The 16,337-nt window shown below is 35.1% G+C and overlaps 1 protein-coding gene across 12 annotated transcripts in view; it reads right to left on the bottom strand.

Moving 5' to 3' along the window:
• Positions 1-16,337, bottom strand: part of LOC6037549 (RING finger protein 44) — a 44,502-nt gene that overhangs the window by 23,121 nt on the left and 5,044 nt on the right. For 8 of the 12 annotated variants that reach the window (XM_038261563.1, XM_038261572.1, XM_038261571.1 and 5 more), the window contains exon 2: positions 4,013-4,293. The exons of 2 other annotated variants lie outside the window; for them this stretch is intronic. The gene's annotated coding sequence lies outside the window, so the exon portion shown is untranslated. The remainder of the gene's footprint in view (positions 1-4,012; positions 4,294-16,337) is intronic. 2 more of the 12 variants (XM_038261564.1, XM_038261569.1) reach the window with 1 other exon arrangement.

The raw sequence follows: 16,337 nt of genomic DNA, 5'->3' as shown, positions 1-16,337 counted from the left end.
GTTTCTGTAATTTTTAATTTAAGATTTTCTGAGTTATTTAAGCAGTTTTCGAATTCCGCGAAATTTTTGTGAAATTTTGTGTTTTGAAATTATGGTTCCCGTGAAATTTGTCAATTTTTCACGTGAAAAATCACTAAGCCAAACATTACCCCTTAGAGTAATGTTTCAAGAAAAATGCAGAGGGCTCGGGGCACCTTTTCCGATTTTGTGTCAGTTGGCGAAGAGTTACCCAAATATATGTGCTTCTGGAGCTTATTTTCACCTAAGAATGCAACACTGGGCAAACCATGAAAGTGTTGCCGATCTGCAACAGTAATTTGAAGCTGTTCTTACATGGAACCTTACATTACCTTTTCAAAGAGCATAACATGCCAAAACCATAGTTTTTTGTAGGTTTAGATAAGATATATTATAGGCTCTATCATTTAGCATGACTTTAAGAAGCGAGTCAAAGTTCAGAAACCACCTGAATCGGCTCAAAAATGCAATAAATTCAAAGGTTAAGCTGGCTAAATCTATTCGGAAAGTCAGTGAAAAAATACTACCATTATAAAACTCAAATGAAAAAGTTTTCCATCCAGATATCAACTCGTTTCAACCTATCGACCTAATCCTAGTAAATTTTGATAAAAAAGATAATTGATAGACACTTTTTCCTTTTTTTTTACAAAAATTTTAATTTTATCAAACTTGAGTTCCTGAGCCAATTTTACATAATGCAGCCAGAATTGGGTACTAAAGCCCTATGTCAATTTTTATGTACAACTGTAAAAAACACGATCAAAAACTATTTCTGATCACTTTTTTTCAATTTAATTCAAAAAAACAAATGACAAGACAACATTTTTTCGATGGATCAACTATGGTCCCCTTGGAAAGAGCTGTCAAATAGGAACTTTTCTGTCAAAAAGTACCGTGAGGTTAATTTTTCAAAATTGATTTAAAAACTCATTTTAAACTCTTTGTGGTCGTACAAAGGGTCATTGTACTCAGAAAAAATAAGCTTTATCACTGTAGACAATAATATCAGCAATCTAAGCCTCATTTTAGGACCCAATTTCAAAAATATTGACACAAGTAAAACTGCAAATTTTTAAGTTTAGTTGTGTTGGAATGTTCCCGTTTTTTAAAGATTTGCCCAAACCAGGGGCTAGATCAAATTTTAGAATGTAAAAGGTTAATTACCAGTCTTAAATTATTCATTTCAATTTATCTATATATCTAATTGGAAAAGAAAGAGTTGCATCCAAAGAGTAGCATAGTTTGAAAAATGTTAATTTTGCTTAAAAATTCAATTATCCATTATCTGAAAAGTACAAATCAGCCACAAACCATGTTTTATCCAGTATTTTCAAATTGTGTACGAAGATTTCCAAAGGTATCGATTCAAAAAATAATATTTTGTGCGCTCTCTGGCCATGAGACTCTGGAAATGTATCCAAAGATGTTTGAGGGAACCAATACAATTTTTTAAAATACCCAGCAACATGTTTTATTACAGTCAGTTTTACAGACTAAATGCTGCACAAAAACAAAACACAAATTACTTATTTGGGAAGATTTGGTTATGTACATCACACTGAAAAATAGTGCGTTTATAGTGCAAATGCACCATACTCATGAATAAATTCCTTCGTGGTTCTCACATTCGTGAACTTAATTCACGATTACGAGAAACGATTCTTTCTGTGCAGGAACCAGACACAAAACTAGCCAGGTAAGAGCAGAGTAACGCAGACAACTAGTACTTACTTAATTTTAAGTAGAAGAATAATCTTGTAGTTTACAATACAAAATAACAACTTTTTTTCTTTTTACTTAACAAATACTGATGAACAGAAATAAAACTATCAATAATTTTTTGTGGTTAGACAACATTTTTTATAGATTTTTTTTAAAAACAACCTATGTGTTAAAGGCTTCTCATGCAGATAGACCCTTTTAAAAATTTAATCGAAATTTCTAAGGTAACTAACGCTCTTTGAAAAGTTACCATTGAGCCGTATGAATAACTAGTTCGGTAATTCTATTTATTGTACAGTTTAAATCTAATGTCAAATGCTTTTCCACGTAAGAATTTGAAGAGTCGCAAACACGCAAAATATCTGTTCACAAAACGTGAACATGTTGACGAATTCTAAACCATGAAGGAATATGTTGAATTTTAAGACAATTTTCATTAAATTTTTTCTCGGTTTCTTATTCTTGTGATGAGCAATTCCATGTCAAATAGGGAATCGGTTGTACCCGACCCTCTCCGATTTAAATGAAACTTTGTATACATGTTATCCTAGGCATATATATGCCATTTTTGTGTATATGGAGCCAGTAACACTTGATAATGACATTTGAGAAGGGCGTACGTGTTTTCAATATTTTTGTATTTCGTAATTTAAATATTGCTGTATCTCGAAGCCGTAGCATCGTATCAAAAAGTGGTCAAAGACAAACTTTTAGGAAATTTGACGGGCTTTCCGAAAAAAATACACTGAAAGAAAAAACACTCCACTTTTATGAGATTTTTTGATTTTTAAGTTTAAAAGTTAAATTTGAAGGTGAGCCCACGATTTTTTTGCGCTCAATGTTTTTGTGAAAACCCGAATACGGGAATCGATTCTCCAGACAAATTTACATAAAATTCTCCATATTGAACATTGTCCTGAGTAGAATCCTTGCGAAGTTACAGCGGTTTTAAAAATAAAAATGTTGAAAAAAAAGTTTTTTTGATGGTTTTTTGCAATTTTTATATGACAGACTTGATTTTTCAGTTTCGAAAATATTTTTACCGAAAAGTCCTATTTCCCATAAGTTTGTCTTTGACCACATTTCAATTGGATGTATAGGCTTACAGATATAAGCTAATTTACTATCCAGATTACTATACTGCACTGAAAAAATATTATGTTTTTAGTTATGAGCAATGTGCAATGATTTTTGTATTTTTTAGGTGAGTTTTTCCATCTTGCATTTTTCGTGAGTCTTTTTGTTACATCTTAGGCTATTTTCACAAAAAAATTGAGCGAAAAAAAATCGTGGGCTCACCTTCAAATTTAACTTTTAAACTTAAAAATCAAAAAATCTCATAAAAGTGGAGTGTTTTTTTCTTTCAGCGTATTTTTTTCGGAAAGCCCGTCAAATTTCCTACAAGTTTGTCTCTGACCACTTTTTGATACGATGCAACGGCTTCGAGATACAACAATATTTAAATTACGAAATACAAAAATATTGAAAACACGTACGCCCTTCTCAAATGTCATTATCGAGTGTTACTGGCTCCATATACACAAAATGGCTCATATATGCCTAGGATAACATGTCTACAAAGTTTCATTGAAATCGGAGAGGGTTGAGAAAAAAGTACCTAAAAAATTCCTGTTTTGGGCTGGAATTGCTCTGATGTGTTTTCATATACTTTTTAAAGCAATTGTTGTCCACATTCTCCAGTTTCCATATAGGCAGTTGCAGACGAGTGAATTTTAAAAACTAATAAATTGCACCGATTAGTATAGTGGAACAGCGTTTCTACCGCACTATCTATTACAGAAATAAGGCACACTGAGCTGGCTGCTCTATTTGTTTGTTGGTTTGTACTGAAACCGCTAATCTTGCAACACACACAAACCGGCGCGATAAGTGACAACACGAACCAGAGAGCACACACTTGAGCACACTAAGAATCAACAAATTGTAAACGTAAATAAGAGTAAAGTTGATAAACAAACATAATATGTATAGAAGCGAAAAACGGGAAATAAAATGAAGGGGTTATGTTTTTGTTTGTACTTAATTCCATACGTTGTTAATACAAAATGCCTCATTCACAACTACTTTTATTACCGGATAGCACACACAAGTGTCGAACTTCTACCATGTCAGACATATGTTACAAATAAATTTGATCTGATGACCACTCGTTTTTTTATAACGTATATAAAAGTATATAAGTGTATGCAAAATGTGAACTAGAAAAAAAATGCACGAATGTAGGGTTCTTATCAAAGAGTAAACACACCAATTGCACTGTGACCGTTACTTTCTACTAACAGAAGGCGTTTTTTTTTCTCTGTTGTTGTTGCTTTGCTTCCTACAGCTGCACTCAGTGGGGCTCTTTGCATATGTTCTGCATTACAAACGTACACACGTGGGTCTGTTGGTTACGCAACGTTACACTTTAGGCCCCAGTGCAGGGGGGAACGCGACACTTTTACAAACGTCAGAGGTGCAATAAGAAAGAAAGAGAGAGACACACACATTTTTTTGTATAGAACTCCATCTGGGGTTTTAGTCTTTAGTCTACAAATAAATAAAAAAAACAGGTAAACGAAGAGAGAAAGAGAAAAAGGGTATATTGTTATTAAATATAAGTACGATGAATGTATCTTTTGCATATGTACAAAAATGCAGGGGTGAAGTAATTGAAGCGCAGACAAACGGACGTAAACCTTGTTTTGGAATCCATCGAATTAACGGTCATTTCGAACGGCCGAATAAACACAGCTCACTACAACTAGTTTGACAGTTGTGTGGTTCGTACATTTGACACTAGATGGTGCTAGGTGAAGAGTGCCTGAAAGGTTTTCCTAGATCATTTACGTCTGTTTGTCTGTACGTCAAAAGTAACAAAAAATGGCTACCATTCCTTCCGTGACTGTCGCTGCTGAAATGTTAATTGGTTAAGGTTGCCTTTACGACCACGTGCTTAAATGGAATCATAATATGGAGTTGTTTTGTTTTATTAACTTAAGCGTCCACAATCCTTGCTCGATTAACATTCCAGCGGACCATCGCGCGCGCAACAGTGTGTGTTGTTCAAGTGTTCACAACATTTGAAGCCTAAGCAGCATTGCGCTGAAGATTTGTGGAAAACATGTTATTCAACAAAGCTAAAACTTGATACTTGGGTTAGTCATTCTATGCGGAACGCGTTTCAGTTTGTGACAAACAATTGATGCTGTTCTAGGAGATGTACTATATTGTGTATGTGTTGAGTAAAACTTAAGTCTTAACCACGCCCCTTTGAAGAAAAAAAAACCAACACAGTTATACGACAAAACACTAGCATAAGCAAATTAAGTATATTAAGTTTAATAACGAGTGAAAGTGTAGATTCGAGTTTCTTAATCAAAATGATAACGACCACTTTCCTGGCACAATTTTGCACGACGTAGAAATCTTGTAAACAAACGTAACGAATTCACAAAACTTATGCCAAAACCCGACGAAATCACGGAGCAAAGGGAGAAAACAGAGCTTGGTGTTTAGCATGCAAATCACGTCCGCCCTACCGTTTTATCATGTGGAGCGGTTCTTTCCGTCGCGATGATTCATTCACACGGCTGGTTCCACCGAATCCATTAAGGAATTTCTTTGTTGAGTGTTTGGTGTGACTAGGTTTGTGATATTATACTTGGATCCTTTTACCAAAAAAAAAATGTCAGCTTCAAAATTTCTAGTATTCTTATTTTTAAGCTATGTTTTAAACTCGATATAAAGTTTCAACGATTTTCCAAAAGTTCCACTTCAATACAGCACACGTGCTTTGTCAAAATGTTGATTTAATCTTACAATAATATTTACCCATTTTCACAAGCATACTCACACGAAAGCCTTCAACTCAGCACGTCCCACTGGATAGAGGCTAAACATTCTTAATTAGAAAACACCCCACCCCAAGCTACCTTAGAACCCAACCCACTCCACACTTGGCCACCCACCATGTGAAATGGGACCCAACACTACCCACCCTCTTTGAAGAGATGCTAATTTCATCCGCAGCGTAGTAGGCTTGGATGGTAGTGGGCTCCTTTTACGAATGTTATTATTTTTCTTTTCACGAAGCACCACGCACCACGCCTGCCAACTTTAAAATGGCCTTCGGAAGGGATCTAGAATGGGCCTCACATAAAATGTCCGACTAATGACGAGCGGCCATAGGACTTCAACTCTTGGGAGTTTGCATGCTAGGAAGCCGGAGCAGTGTCGCTGCTGCTGCTGGGTTTGTTGAAATTAGGGGTTCAAAAAAAACACTTCGTTAATGCTTGAAACCCGTCCCAATAATAACTATACACGGTGGGTAAGAAGGGGATTATTATGCAACTTGCATGCACCTCGGAAATTCTTTCTGGAGGTTGTTGGGGGGACTATTCTGAGTCAGAAAAATCAACTCCCAAAATATTCTGTCGGTGAAAACTGATTTTATCTCGATTTGAAGTTCAAAACCATAATATATCAGCTAAAAACTCAAAAATACTTCTAAAATCTCGGTCTATCTCTGGACAAAGATGTGCATTTTCATCTAGATATCAATTTTCAGTTCACAAAATATATCCCTGACATAGTATACCTTAAATCGATCCATTACTTGAGTCCCAGCGTCATCAGAAGGTGTAAAATAATGTTATTTCTAAAAAAATATTTTCAATTTGCTCTGGTAAATAAACTGTCATGTCTGAATTCTAAAACTAATGTTGTAGCATTGTTGCAAACGAAATGAAGAACAATTTTGCAGAAAAAAGTATGACATTTTATTCATTTACTGTAAAGTTATGTCTATTTTAGTGGGAAAATTTGTGCCAATTTTCAAAATTCTTCGATATTTAACTCATTCCTGTTATAAACAGCTACTATTAACATACTCACTCACTTTATACTTACACTCAGTTTATTTTCAACATCATTGGCATGTAGGACAGATCCTTGCAGATGTTTTGGTATATAGAACATTGAATTGAAACACTATGGAGCTCTGTACAGGCCTTCAAAATTTTGTTTTTTTTTAGAAAAACGGCTCAACAGAAAAGATAAGCGTCGCGCCATTTCATTTTGCTCAAAACTTCAATGTTAAAAACATCCGCAAAGATCTGTCCTACACGCCAATGATGTTTAAAATAAACACTTCAGTGACCAAAGTGACTAAAAAATCTACATTTTTGAAAAAAGTGTTTTCTACGGGTTAAATCTCATTCAAAAATCAAATGCAAAACGCCAACTCCTGTTAAGTCCAATCAAGCTCATATTTGGAATTTGAGCTCAGTATACCCACCGTAACCAGCCCCTGAATGACCGCCAAAATATATTTTTTGTTACATGCTCCTGAGTATGATCATAGTAGCTGTATATAACAGGAATAAGATAAATATTGAAGAATTTTGAAAATTGGCAGAAATTTTCTCACTAAAATAGACATAACTTTACAGTAAATGGATAAAATGTCATACTATTTTCTGCAAAATTGTTCTTCATTTCGCTTGCAACAATGCTACAACATTAGTTTTTGAATTCAGACATGACAGTTTATTTACCAGAGCAAATTGAAAATATTTTTTTAGAAATAACATTATTTTACACCTTCTGATGACGCTGGGACTCAAGTAATGGATCGATTTAAGGTATACTATGTCAGGGTTATATTTTGTGAACTAAAAATTGATATCTATATGAAAAAAAAAAAATAAAAAAAAAAAAGCATAATGTTTTTATAAAATTACTCAAAATCTTAAAACAAGGAGTTACAAATGGTGTGTAAACTGATTTCATAACACATACAATACACTAGCAGGGGAAAGTGAGGCAAGACGACCACATGGGGCAAGAGAAATAATCTGTCGTACCGCCGTTTTTCTTACAATTGATATTTCCAGTATGAGGATTTGTTGCTAGACACAAGATTGAATGGTGTTTGTTCAAAACCTTTGTTTTCTTATAACATTTGAAAAGCACAAATAAGGCTGAGGGTTCGTTTTTCAGTTCATGTTATCAAAATGCATTTTTTCCTAGATAAGTAGTGTGACTTGCATCTATTATAAAGTATGCTTTATTATTTAGTAATTTTTGTTAAGAGCTTTTAAAAACTCTTGTTCAGGTGAGGCAAGTGTGTTATATGGATTTTAATTTTAAATACGAATTGCTGCAACAACATAGAACTTTGAAGCTGATAAGAAATTGTAACAAAATGTTCATACAAAATATAGTCATATTATACAAATTTACGATTAAAAATAATTTGAATTCATTGAAAAAACTAACTTATAAGTGAAACATTAATCTTTTATCTTAAAATGAAAGAAATGATTCAAATACATTCTAATATGATGTTACTAAGTAATAACCATTCAGTTGTTTACAAATAATCAGAGTTTTCATGCATTGTTCCACTTGACTCAACTGGTTACTAATCTAGCCCCACTTAGCTTTAGAACGTATTGAAAACCCATAATGTTAAGAGTGATTTTAATTTGATACCTCCTGCCTTCGATGATCCCTGTAATATCGACCTGGAGACCTGGAATAAGATGATTATCTGAAAATCCATTTCTTAAGCTTGATACATTTGTTTCAACAAATTTCCCGGGAAATCCCAGGAATTCCAAGTAAATTTACCAAAAATTATTCTTTTCCGGTCTCAATAATTCTGTTTTAATATTTTTCAACAAAATTGGAAAGAACAGAAACTTGAATGGTCAAAAAGAGTGAACGGATCAATTAATGGCTTGACTGCTCGTAAAAAATCAAGCAACTTTGAGAAAATATATATTTTCTATTTTTGTATGCTGTCTTTCAAATCGTAGCAAATCAAAAAAGTATTAGTTATGGGTATGTTTTGTTGAAAAGTATTTTTTTAATAATTTTTTTTTTACGAAGAAAATCTATGCTCCACAACCATAAAATTGCTTCTAAATTTGTCTTAGTGAGAAATAATGTTTTTCATGGCAAATAACTTTTTCTAGAACAAGTATTTTTAACTTGTGAATAAAAAGATAATCATTGAATTTGCCTTAAAAATCCAATTTCTAGCGCTTTTTACCTTGAAACACTGTTTCATGAAATCACAAATCAAAGTAATCAAATATTTGAAACGAGTTTTGAAATATGGTTGCATTCCTTGAATAAATTCCATATGATACGAAGTAGTTTTTTAAACGATTTATGGTATGATTTCAGCTATATGGTTACAAGAACTAATAAATTAATTAGATTAAAATAATTTTAATGGTGTTCAGTGGTTGATTCTAAACGATATTTTTAAATATTTAACCGTTTTATGCCCATGGTAGCTCAAGTGCTTTCAAACTGTAATTTCTCGAATACTTTTCACGAATTCTTCTCGCACAACCCTTTTTGAAAAATTAATTATAACAATTCAGTTTTCATCCGATCAAGGTAAACAAAAAAGTTAAGCAAATCTCAACTTTGGTATTGGCCGGAAGAGTTAAATATTTTATTTTCAAATGTTATTTATGACAAAAAATTTCTCTAATATATGGAGTCAAAAATATAAAATATAAATATTCATACCATAATAGCGTAATTTTTGTTGCACAACATATAAGCAAACGATTCCTAGATGTGAATGCTTCAGTAATAAATACTATCTGCATTAAACCTTGACATGAAATTTACAGACGAGCTGATTAGTTTAATATATTTTGAATAAAATCAAATCAGGTTCTCATATTATTATTTTTTGTATAATTTCAAAATATTGGTGCTAAAAGATAAAAAAATGTATATTTTCGCTTGTATTTCGGGAATTCCCGGGAAATTTACAAATTTCCCGAGAAACGGGAAATATTGTTTTCGGGAAATCCCGGGACGAGGAATTGGACGCTTTAATTTGCAGTGGAACCTATATTTATATTGTTGTACGATTATCAGATTTTTTTCTAGTACAATTATTTGTATTTGTCTGTATGTGTTTTCTGTATTATTTTGAGTCAATTCTTAATTCTTTTATAAACTTATATTTTTTCGTTATCTTATATTTGATTGTTGATCTTAAGCTAACCCCTAAAATAATCTAAAATAATTTGGAATTTTAAATCAAACATGGTGGCAGCATTTAGTAATTAACATTTGACTAAAATGGGGTCGCAGAATTTGAATTTAATGTCAAACTTCGGATAATCGAATCATCGGATTATCGAGGCTTTGGATAATCGAAGCTTCATATAATCGAGTTTGGACTGTTTCACCAAGAGATTAGTTTTCCGCAATTATTCGAACGTAATTTGATTAAATAATTAAAGATAAGAGTTCTTTGGGGTGGTCCAAATCCGGAATATATCAGGGGTACCCCCTGAAATCAAAGATTGACCCTTCACTAGGCTAAATTCCAATTTTGAACTCATTCTGGCCACAGGAACCTCTCTCTAAGTCGTCGTTGAAGTTTGTATGGTAAAAAATGTCCAAATGTAGCAAAGTATATTGTCTTTTTAAGCTTTATGAATTTTAACTATAAACTTTTTTTTGTCAAAATGTTCAATGAATGCTTTACATTTGCTTCCCTTAACCTTATCATTATCTCATTTTGTGTTTTTGACATTATTTCAGTCCCTTACTTTGCTTACTTGTTTAATACATGTTAAATCAAACCAATTGCATTGAATCAAAGTTGAAGACATAAAAAACTCAGAATACTTATTTTATCATTTTTTTATGGTCAAAGCGCAGCCAGAGATGGCACAAAGGAAATTGGCACATAAAGTATACCTTACAAACACTGTTTGAAAGCTGTAATTCATGGCCAAAATTGGACATATTTCCACTTCTTGGCAAAGTTTCATTTTAACATCTCCAAGTTATGTAATAAGCCATTTTCAGAAAGGGTTTTGTTGCACTTGCTGAAGTTGTCTTGAAATGTAGTATTTTGATTAAACAGAACAACTTTTCTAGTGAAACTGCTTGAGAATGTATCAAAAAAGTTCTTTTAAAAAAGAAGGAGCGCTACCTATTCCACACCCAAAGGAAAAATATATCTCAAAATCTGCAACATTGGATTTGCTGCAGAAAATGTCATATTTTATAACATTTTTTGCAGCAAGCCCGTAGATCATTTTTGCCCGCGGGTAAAAATTTCAGCGATCTGCAGTTCTCACCAACACATATAAAGCTGGCCCGTCCCCGAGCAACACTCCAAAGAGAAGCATATGTTGGTGCTCTTTACTCACTTTTAATCAAGCGTCCATGGCGCGGTGGTAGCGTGTCGGATCAATAACCAAGAAGTTGGTGGTTCAATCCTCGTTCTGCTGAATGTTTTTTTTTTGTGAAATACAACCAAAAAGCCGTCGGTAATGTCGATAATTGTCGGTAACGGGCAAAAATGTCATACTCCTATATCGCAAAAAATGCATGAGGACAGATTTCATGCAGATTCTGATATACTTTCATGCCGCCATGCATCACAATCATGCGACTGCCAGTTGGGTGCAGCGGTTACAGCAATAAAGCTTGAAACTAGGCAAAACTCCACTAGCAAAATCACCTGTTCTGATTTGGTGACAGACCTTCACAGTGTATTGTCCAGGCAAAATTTGCCTAGCTACTTAAATATTCAATGCCTAAATCATAAGCCATGTTCAAACAAATCGATCTGTTCATATCAAATCAGGAAGCCACGGCATTTGATTCAACTAGAATACCACGTGGATACCGCTTAAAATTTTCCCACGTGGCCGTTTCTCTAGACTGTTCCTACATTATTACATCGAACGTGTCAGTTACACCATCCGACGATGGGCCGCACAAATTTACATTACAATCGCGAGCGCACACACTACCTAACTTGCGGAGACTCCTCAATAATGACCAGACCAGTAGTCGATTAATGCACGATATGACTTTAACCCTCAACCAGTCGTGTCGCGTTACCTGCAAGTGTGTGTGTGTGTGGTGCTTAAAGTGTGTTTGTGCGAAGGTTCGTGCGAGTTTGAAAACAAAGGCAACATTTTACAGAGCTCTCCGAGAAGTAACCTTGGTAGAGGTTTCACTTCGAGCTGTTGCTGTTGGCATTACTTGGTAGCAATGTGAGTTTGCAACGCTCACACAGACAGACAGACTCGGGCACGTTTTAAATAATAATGAAACATTCAGACGTTTTCCGCTTTATAAAACATTTCAACGATATGAAGCGCAAATTGAAGAGCGAGACAAACAAAACAGTCTCGACAAAAGGCAGCAAATAAAAAAAACACTCCGAATGAAACAAAGGAAGAAATAATAGGAAAAGAGAGGACACACAAACAAACACACACACACTGCTGTCGACTTTTTTCAATGACAATCAGCAGCCAGCATAAAATTAAGCGTGCAGATGAAATAAAAGATCAGTTGTTTTTTTGTAGCTGCTGTTGCTGAAATATCAGTATATAATCGTTGGCATAACACACGAGGCTGGCCAGGCTAGACCAGACATGTTCACTTTGAACACTGCTGGCTGGTTGGCGCTGTCGAGGCCAGGGGATTGCAAGCTGCTGCTGTTGCTGCTAGTCGCAAGTCGCGCGCACATTGTTACAGCATAACACACGGCAGCAGACAGACCCGCACGATCGTGTTTCAACATGCGGAATATACAACAGTCATACCACCAAACGAACCAACCACCCAAAAAAAGAGGTAATCAACGAATTGAGCTTTATTCCGCGGCCTTATTCCGCTTCGATACGGGTTGAACACACAATTCTCCCCCCTCCTCGAGCTAAACCTTATAAAACGCGCACGAATGACTAACGCGCGTCGATGAGGACCGGCATGAGTCTTTCAGGGTTTCCGCATGTACCCGCGACAACCGAACCGAAAACCCAAACTTGGAGTGATTCATTCGAGGGGTACCATGGACGAGAAGGAATCTGTCAGTCATCATCGCGATTGAACACCAACTCCACAGAGACACACGCGGAGATGTTGGTTGGCTGGTCGACTGGGTCATTACCGCGTCGTGCAGAGTGCCATTGCCGTGAAGGACAACTGGCTGCCTCGGTGAGATTGTTGCTGAGTTGGGTTGTCCTTAACCAGACAGACTCGGTAGCGAGGTGGCTCTCGAGAAACTTTTTCTCTAGCTGGTACCTCTAGGAACTACGACTGAAAACATCATAAAATCAATCAAATTACGTGCCTACAGGATTTCAACTTACAGTATGTAAAAAAAGTATTTACACCCCTTGGGCACTATGCACATTTTGTGATGAAACATGTAAAAAAATTAAAGTTTGACAGGAACCTAGTACTACGTTTTGTTCAGAAACTCATGCCAAACATTTTGCTACAAAAAGCTCATGAAAAGATGATTTCTATAAAAAGTTATATAACAAATACAATTACGAAAATAAAAAAGGTGCAAAAAAAGTTTGTACACCTTTCGAAAAATTAACATAAATAATGTTATTTGTTGACAAATCACCATAAATCCAGTCTCCCAACTCCAAATAGGCATCCTTGACTGATTGAAAAAATAATTTGGGTTGAATATTAAGTTTACTAACTACTTAGTATAAAAGTTTATATAACTCTGGAAATTCTATATAAAACTTATCTAAATTCAATTTTGCAAACTTTTAATTCAAATAAATGTCAATATATTACCATAGAATTGCTAAATAAACATTTTGGAGTGGGTATAACACCGTTTTGGGGGTATTTGTATCTACAGAATAGATTTTTCGTTGGAATTTCGTACCAACCCGGAATTACGTCGTCGGAAAATCCGCCGGCATCCGAACCGGTCCACGATTCACAAGTTAACCTATGTAGAATCGGAAAGGGCATAAAATTTCCGATCTTTTGATACCCATACATCTAGGTTTTCTATAAAACCCACGTTTTTAAATACCTGGGCAAAAAGTAAGTTTGATCCACGAGAACAAAAATTACGAAATTCCATACATTTTTGGCAGGTTGCTCAAACGAAACCATAACAACGTTTTTACCTAGGTATTTAAAAACGTAGGTTTTATAGAAAACCTGGATGTATGGGTATCAGAAGATCGGAAATTTTATGCCCTTTCCGATGCCACATAGGTTGACTTGTGAATTGTGGACCGGTTCGATGCCGGCGGATTTTCCGACGACGTAATTCCGGGTTGGTACGAAATTCCAACGAAAATCTATTCTATCGATACAAATACCCCAAAACGGTGTTATGCCCACTCCAAAATGTTTATTTAGCAATTCTATGGTAATATATTGACATTTATTTGAATTAAAAGTTTGCAAAATTAAGTTTTGATAAGTTTTATATAGAATTTCCAGAGTTATTTAAACTTTTATACTAAGTAGTTAGTAAATTTTATATTCAATCCAAATTATTTTTTTAATCAGTCAAGGATGCCTATTTGGAGTTGGGAGACTGGATTTATAGTGATTTGTCAACAAATAACATTATTTATGTTAATTTTTCGAAAGGTGTACAAACTTTTTTTGCACCTTTTTTATTTTCGTAATAGAATTTGTTATATAACTTTATATAATTCATCTTTTCATGAGCTTTTGTAGCAAAATGTTTGGCATGAGTTTCTGAACAAAACTTAGTACTAGGTTCCTGTCAAACTTTAAATTTTTTACATGTTTCATCACAAAATGTGCATAGTGCCCAAGGGGTGTAAATACTTTTTTTACATACTGTATGTCAGCATTAGACTACTACGCGTCTCCATCCAATTTACTTGGTTTTAATACTTCTGTGGAGGCGCATGGTTGATGGTTAGCCTGTCCCATTTTGAGGTCATGTCGAGGAATTTCAGGTGCTAGGAGCGGCCGTGGCTGACTGGTTACGGTGTTCGCTTTGTAAGCGAATGGTCCTGGGTTCGATTCCCATCTGCTCCCAACGAGAAAAGTATAGGAAATATAAATCTTGGAACTCTGAACATGTACGAAAAATCAAAGTCGCTCGAGTCGGGGTTCGAACCCCCGTCCTTTGGATTGGTAAGCAAAAATGCTAACCACAAGGCCATCACGGCTTGGTGAACGACGCCTGGAATTAGGAATACTGATACTATCAAACTATATACGCGCTGGGTCCTTGTCCATTTGACAAGGGTTCGGAAGTTCTAAATAACGTTTGAATCCGATTGGTCCAAACGTTCTTCAGGGCGGGGCTTGTCGACAAAGCTGAAGTACCTCGCGCTCGGCTAGCCAGCGTAGAAATGGGTCACCGAAGCTCGGCAGAGCTAACACCTTCCAAATGCCTATGCGAGTTATTTGCATGTATAGAATGAGAGCTAAAAATACATGGAAACAACTCAATTTGTAAGAAGCGACCGCGTGGTCCCGTTTGGTTGGTTGCACACACACACACACATGTCGAGGAATTTCAGGTGCTCACTTCTTAAATGATAGATTATGATGTTAGGAACAATGTTTTCTTAGACAAGAAAAAATAATAAAATACTTTCTCGCACCCCCTAGTCGATTTACTGAAAAAGTCACTTTTTTGAACAAATTTTCTAAAATCGCTTGGAATCAATACAAAAACTGTTTCGATCAGGTGTGTATTATCTTCAAACGATAGGTTTTTGTCCATAGATTAAGATGCACTATCAACATTGGACCAAAATTTAAGTTTTTGGACTCTCCCAGGCGGATTTGTGTCGAAAAAATCGCATTTTTTAGAAACTTTTTTCAGAAATTTTCATTTAATTTAGGGTAGCATATTTTTCCCAGTGAAACCAATGCATGCATCTTGTAGGAAATTTCATGGCGACATTTTTCCCTCTAAGAAAACCAATCCTGGATGTCTATGGCTCATTTTGAAGTGCTTCAAAATACATTTCGAATGCATCTAAGAGGGTTGGAATTGATGAAGTTTTACTAAAATGCAAGCAATTTTAAGATTTTTTTATGTTTTTGGACCTCAAACTTCAATGCCCGTTTTACCCCACTTCCCTTTGTCGTAGAGGGCTCATATTTGGCATGAGTTCATCTCATGTACACAGAAAAAAAAATCATGGTAATATTACATCTGGGAAGGGGTACATCTTTTATGTCAGAAAAAAATTGTAATTTTACCTCTGGAAATGTGTAATTTTACCACTTTTCTGGTGTAATGTCACTTTTTCATTCTAAATTGAGGTAAAATTACATCAAAAAAGTGATAATACTCAACCTTCCAAAATTACAGCTTCCAAATATACATTATTTTTTTCTGTGTATAGATAAACAAACGCTGAAAGTTTCATCCAAATCGGAACACCTCGATACGACCTCTAGAACAAACCGAGCAATATTTACAAATACTGCCTCTTAAGGTGCTTTGTAAGAATCAGGCTCCACAAAACTATTGACGGAATTACATTTTAGTTGATTTCCGGTTAGAAATAATAGCTTCATACTTTGAAAGTTATCATTCCCAAGTGATGTTTGTTTTAGAAAAACATGAAAATCTTCATTCAGAATGCATCAACAAAAAATGAGAGTGGATGACAACATCTAAACTCCATGAGTATCCTGGAAACCTGGGAAGCAAATTCTTGCAGAAAAATGTAAAATACTAGCTATTGGTACAAGCAAAAGTGACCAAATAAAGGAAGTGGCCAAGCAGGGCTGTGGAGTCGGAGTCGGAGTCGGAG

Source organism: Culex quinquefasciatus, chromosome 3 (genome assembly GCF_015732765.1).
Source record: "Culex quinquefasciatus strain JHB chromosome 3, VPISU_Cqui_1.0_pri_paternal, whole genome shotgun sequence".
NCBI classification, from domain to species: Eukaryota; Metazoa; Arthropoda; class Insecta; order Diptera; family Culicidae; genus Culex; species Culex quinquefasciatus.
The sequence above is the reverse complement of the archived record's forward strand: the minus strand, read 5'-3'. Positions and strand labels throughout refer to the sequence as shown.